This window comes from Chrysochloris asiatica, unplaced genomic scaffold (assembly GCF_000296735.1).
Source record: "Chrysochloris asiatica unplaced genomic scaffold, ChrAsi1.0 scaffold00001, whole genome shotgun sequence".
Lineage (NCBI taxonomy): Eukaryota > Metazoa > Chordata > Mammalia > Afrosoricida > Chrysochloridae > Chrysochloris > Chrysochloris asiatica.
The window spans coordinates 32,678,796-32,684,908 of NW_006408519.1; the positions used below are offsets into that span (position 1 = coordinate 32,678,796).

The 6,113-nt window shown below is 39.8% G+C and overlaps 1 pseudogene; it reads right to left on the minus strand.

The window, feature by feature from the left end:
• Nucleotides 1-4,558: 4,558 nt before the first annotated feature.
• Nucleotides 4,559-5,302, minus strand: LOC102823992 (annotated as a pseudogene).
• Between the last annotated feature and the right edge of the window lie 811 nt (nt 5,303-6,113).

The window sequence follows — 6,113 nt, forward strand, 5'->3', positions numbered from 1 at the left end:
ACTGCAAAGTTAGTTCAGTGATTCTTAGTATTCCACTGTGTGCATGATACAAAGTTTGTCTACCCTTTCTTCCATCGATAAGCATTTAGTTCATTTCTATCATGTTGTTCTTGTGAGCAGTACTTCAGTAAACATAGGTGTGCATTTGTCTATTGGAGTCTCTAGGGTATATAGCAAGCGAGGGGTTGCTGGATAAAGTAGTGTATCTATTTCCAATTTTTAGAGGCAACACCATATCATCTGTCCATAGTTATTGCACCATTTTATAGTCCCACCAGTAGTGTAGGAGGGTCCCAGTTATCCCACACCCTCACTAGCATTTGTTGTTTTCTTAACTTTGCTATTAATGCTGCGATTAGATGATATCTCTTTGTTGTTTTAATTTGTATCTCTCTAATGGCTATGATCTTGAGCATGTCTTCATGTTTATTAGTAGGCTGACTGTCTTCTTTGATGAAGTGTCTTTTCATGGCCTCGGCCACTTTTTAATTGGATTATTTGTCTTTTTCTTGTTGAGATATTGCAATTTTCTGTAAATTTTAGCAATTAGTCCCTTGTCTGATATGTCATTGCCAGAAAAATTTCCTGATCTGTGGGTTCTCCTTTTGCTTTTTTTGTGAAATATTTTATGCACATAAGTGTCTACTTTTTAGCTGGTCCGTCATTTAGTTTGTCTTCTGCTATTTGTTTGTTTTCAGTTATGTTCGAAATGTACTTATGCCACATATTAGGGCCACTAAAAGTTCTGATGTGGCAGTTTACGATAAACACTGGACTGCCAACCATAAGATCGACAGTTTAAGCCCAATATTTGCTCCTCAGAAATCCTATATAGGGTCATTATGAGTCAGAACTGATTTAATGCCACTTAACAACAACAAATTTGTCCCTTTTCTTTTTTTTTTAATTTAAGGTTTTTATTGTGGATTGAATGAAAGTTTACAGGGCACATCATCAGTTTCACATTCAACAATTCATATAACTTGTTTCATTACATTCATTATAATCCCCTCCATATACTATCAGTTAAAAGTATTTCTCTTTATCCACTTTAGCTTTTTTTAAAAAACACACAAACAAAAAACCCCACTCAGGCATATATAATAATTTACATCTCCAAAGGGCACATTCTGCAAGTCTGCTCCTAGCCACCAGTTCTTAGTCCTTCTCTTCTTAGTTGATGAATCTAGAGTCCTCCATGCCCCCATCTCTACCTCCATCTCTGGCGCTGCTGCTTCTCTGGATAAGGTCCCACATTCTATTTGTGTGTTCCTCTCTTGATGGTCCTAGGGTCCTCTGTTTCTGGACTGTAAGATTAATCACTCCCCCTTTTTTTGTTACAAAACTTTTACCTTTACAATTGTGACAGTCGCGATTAGTCATGATAACAGTTATTCACTACTGAATCTTACGAATCTTATCCCCATCTCCTTTCACCAGACCCATCTAGACAAGATGATAACTATTCAATGAGGACTCTTTCTTTCCCCCCACACTTTTAACTAAACTCCCTCTTGAAACCTTGTAAGCCAGTCACTTTGTGCCTTTATTGCCCCCTCATTTTAGGTAGCCAATGTCTAAGTTGCCTATCCCTATCTACCCTGTGCACAGAGCGGATAGCATTGATACTTGATTTGAAGACTCTTTCCCTCTCTGTTGGTATTTAGAGTAACTACTGCTCTGAGTATAGGTCAGGTTCATCATGAAGATGTATCTTCTGTCACTGTAGCTGTTCCAGTCTGCTTGTCCTTTCTAGTGGGAATGTCTCATCTCACAAGGTTGTGGATGGGACTCAGGATTCCACCTAAGGTCCTATACTCTGTAAAGGCTTTGCACGAGGCCTATTTCACTGGGCAAGTTGTAGAACTGCTTTGAGGTATTCCAAACAGTTATAGGCTGAAGACGGGCTTACAAGTTTACTCTAATCATGCTTCCCAACATTCCTTTCTATACCACCCAGGTGTCTATTTTACAATAGTAGGCAAGGGAAACTAATATTCATAAGGCAGTCAAGGATTTTAGTATTATTTACCCTCTTCAAGCTATAAGTCCCTATTTTTTCATTGATGATTTTTATACTTCTGGGTTTTACGTTTAGGTCTTTAATCCATCTTGAGTTCATTTTTGTATATGTTTTGTGATATGAGTCCTGTTTCATTAATCTACAAATGGATAATCCAGTTTTGGCAGCACTATTTGCCAAAAAGACTATGTTTTTTGAAAGATCAGCTGTCTGTATATAGTCCAATTTACTTCTATGTTTTCTATTTACTTCTATGTTTAATTGATCTATGTGTCTGTTGTTTTGCTATTACTAGGCCATTTTAATTACCATGACTGTGTAGTAGTTTCTGAGATGGAGAAGTGAGAGGCCTCCTATTTTATTCTTTTTCCTTAGTAGTTTTGGCTTATCAGTGTTTTACCATATCAAAGATTCTGCTTCTCTCCCAACCCAGCAATGACTTCCTACAGAATTACAGTGACTTTTCAATTTTACAGTCTTGGGAAGGGAGGAATAGTTAGTATGCAAGGGAAGCATGAGGTTACTTGTGCTTACTCATCTGTAGTGAACAGTTTCACCATGATCTAGTGAAATCTAAGTGAAAATTTCACTACAGATTAGCAAGTAAACACAAGTAAGTCTTTGCTTACCTTACTTATTGGCTACTTCATTCTTGTTTATGACTGTAGAAGTCTGTATGTGCAAAACCTTGGACTTGGTTGATTTAATAGATTTCCAAAGTCAACCTTGGCTAATGAGGGTGCTTCCTTAATTGTTGACATTAAAACCCAAGATGACATGATCACATTCCAGAAATGTTTTCCAAACTGGGATTCTGACATTCTTTTGGGTTTAAAGTTTATAGTCCTAGGAGTAATTTCCTGCTTGCTTGCTGTAAAGACACCCTAAGCCAACAGGCCATTGTATTTGTTTTAGCCTGGAATTAAACAGCTCAGGATGGTGAGAGTGGATCTGTATTTCATACTGATTAGAAGTACTGGTTAGCAATTTATCTGTCTTTGATTAATTAAACATGGGAAAAAACAGTTTGTTACTAGTCTCAGCTTATAGGACAAATATATCAAAGCAGGGGGTCTATGGGAAGAAATTAATGAAAAGAAATTCCTGCTGGTGAAAAGGTTTAAAATCAGCATCCTGTATTATTTCAAGTTCACATTATGTTCCTTCATTTGTTAACTCATTCACTCATTTATTTATGTATGAGGGTGAGTCAAAAATTATCCACACTCCAGTTAACTTAAAAGTTCTGTTGGCTGCACTGCCTTATCAGCACTTTCTGTTCAATGTCACTGCTGTGCAGGTGTGAATGTGAATCTCTGCAAACAAAATTTGCACTGATACTCGAAGGAAGGCAAAATTTTCTTTAGAAATTTGCTACTGGTAACGAGACATGGATTCATCATTATAAGTCTGAGAGTAAACAGCAGAGTACAGAATGGAAACATCTTCAGTCGCCAACCAAGAAAAAGTTCATAAGTCAACCATCAGCAGGAAAATTGATGCTTATGGTTTTCTGGGACTATCAAGGGCCAGTATTAGAACACTATCAGGAAAAATGTTCAACAATCAACAGTGCTCATTACAGTGAGATGCTCATTGAAGAGCTGAAGACTAAACTTTGGATTAAACCCAGAGGGCATTGTCATCTTACATGACAATGCATGTCTACACACCTCTGCCCACACTGTTGACACTCTGTAAAAACTGTTCGGAGGTGTTAAAGCATCTTCCTTATAGTCCTGATCTTGCTCCATCAGATTTTCACCTGCCTGGTCCCCTGAATGCAATGATGAAGGTTCAAGGATGAAGATTCACCTCTGATAAAGAAGTGAAGACAGTGGTGCCTTCATGCTTGCAGCTCAGCTTAAAACGTATTTTAATAAGGGAATACCAAAGCTTGTTGACAAAGTATATTGAAAAGCAAGATTATATCAAATTATGCTGTATTTGTCTTTTTAAAAAGGCAATTAAAATAAATTCTACAGCCAGATTGTGGATAAGATTTGACTCACACTAATATGTATTTCACCAATATTTATGGGTACCAATGTTGTCAGATACAGTTCTAAGTACTGGAGTTAGAAAGGTGAACAAATCCTATATCTTATATCTTTACCTTCATAAAACTGAGTATATAAGGTTGAATCTTAGTATAAATAGGTAGTACTACTGACAAAGGAAAGGGAACTGACAGTCTAACTAAAATGCATATCCCAGAAGCACTACTCATGGCATTGGACTGATTTGGGTCATGTTCCTTTACTGCCATTTGACTTTGGGCCAGGGACTTAACTTCTGGAAGCCTCAGTTTTCCCTTTTGTAAAATGGGGATGACAGCAGTAATTATCTTATAGGATTACCTAACCTTGTGAAAAACTCAATACAGCATTTGCATGTAGAAAAGATTTGTTGTGTGCTCACTCAGGTAGCTGTTCAAACAAATGTTTTATCTAGCTGGCACAAAAAAAACAATGAAGTGGTGTTTTTTGTTGATGTTGTTGTTGTTGGAGAAAAAGATTTACTGAGTCCCCAGCCCTAGTCCTCTTTCTCCACCACAGTTTTGGTTCCCCTGAGCCAAGCAATGCTGACAGCAGCAATGAGACCTACTTTGCAACCAGCAGGGACATCCCTGAAGATGGAGGAGGGCTTCCTGATGTGCCAGTGGTTGCCACCTCCGAAGAGATGCTCCGTGTCATTCATGGCCACACCCTGCACAGGAGGCCAGCAATTCCTCTTGGCCTTGTATCTGTTGTCAGCATAAGTGGCCTTAAGGATGGGCTTGTCAATGCGGGCACCACCGGCCACTGAACCGTGACTCTCTTGGTTGAGAAGATGACCTTGGAAACCGAGGGCAGCTTCATGTGTGTATTCTTTGTCTTCGGATTGTGGGGAATGACTATGGCCTGAGCCAGCTTGCCAGGTCCCCAGGCCTCTCCTCCAGACTGCACACAGTGGTGACCTCAGGCACAGTTCCAATGGGGAGCAAGAACACTGCAGATGCTAAGTTGGGCCTTCTTGCCACAGCACACAGACTGGCCCATGTGTATGCCCTCAGCTGCAATGAACAGCTCTGTACACTTCTTGAACCTGTACGGTCCCGGAAGACCACCTTGACTAGGGGTGTGCTACAACCCAGGTGGTAGATGATGTCCACCAGGAACCCTTGGTGTAACCATGCCTCTTGGCAAGGTCCATGGTGCGCAGTTGAGTGGGGCCTTTACTGCACTTCATGTGCGTGTGGAACATGGAGCTGGCTCCCTTCATCTGCCCACAGATCATGTGAAACCCTGCATAGGGTTTTGGAGGAGCAGCTGGTGGGTTTGAATCGTTGACCTTGTGGTTGACAGTCTGCTTATTAGCGCAGATGAAAGAGTTGTGTTTTTTGTTTTTAAAAATTTATGTATTTTGTAGCTGTTGTTGAAAATATACACAATAAAACATACAGTTAACAGTTTTTGTATGCATAATTCAGTGGCATTGATCCCATGGTTTGAATTGTACAACCATTCACACCTCCTGTTCTGATTGGGTCCTTCCACATTAACATAAACTCACTGTCCCCTAAGCAGAATGAACTGCCTGTTTCTTATTTTCCTATTTTGGATATTTGCAAACTGAATGAGAGAGCTTGAACAGTTTCCTGAAGTAAGATACAAAGCTCTTGAGTTTTGTATCAGTATCAGAACTGGTTTGTACCAGTGTCAGAACTGGTACTTGGATCCAGCTAGTCTACTACCATAGCCTGGGCACCATCTGTGTCTCTTCTTCTATGTCTGGGGTTGTTGTTGTTAAGTGCCATTGGTTCTCATTTGTCGAGGTCCTATGTCGGGGTCTCGCCTCGACAAGGAAGTGTGGGTGTCACAAAGAAGGGAGATCTGGCGGCGAAAGTGATAGAGAAAGAGAGAGGTGAAATATATACAAAAAAGACAGACACACAGATATGATGCAAGCTGGCAGGTAGACAGATCTGCAAACATTTTGCCTAGCATTGCACAGCATTGCATGCAGAACCTACGCTACCTCAGCCTTTTATTCTCTTTTTTTAGGGAGGGATTTGTTACAAAGGAAGGATGTAATTCACTCAGGGAGG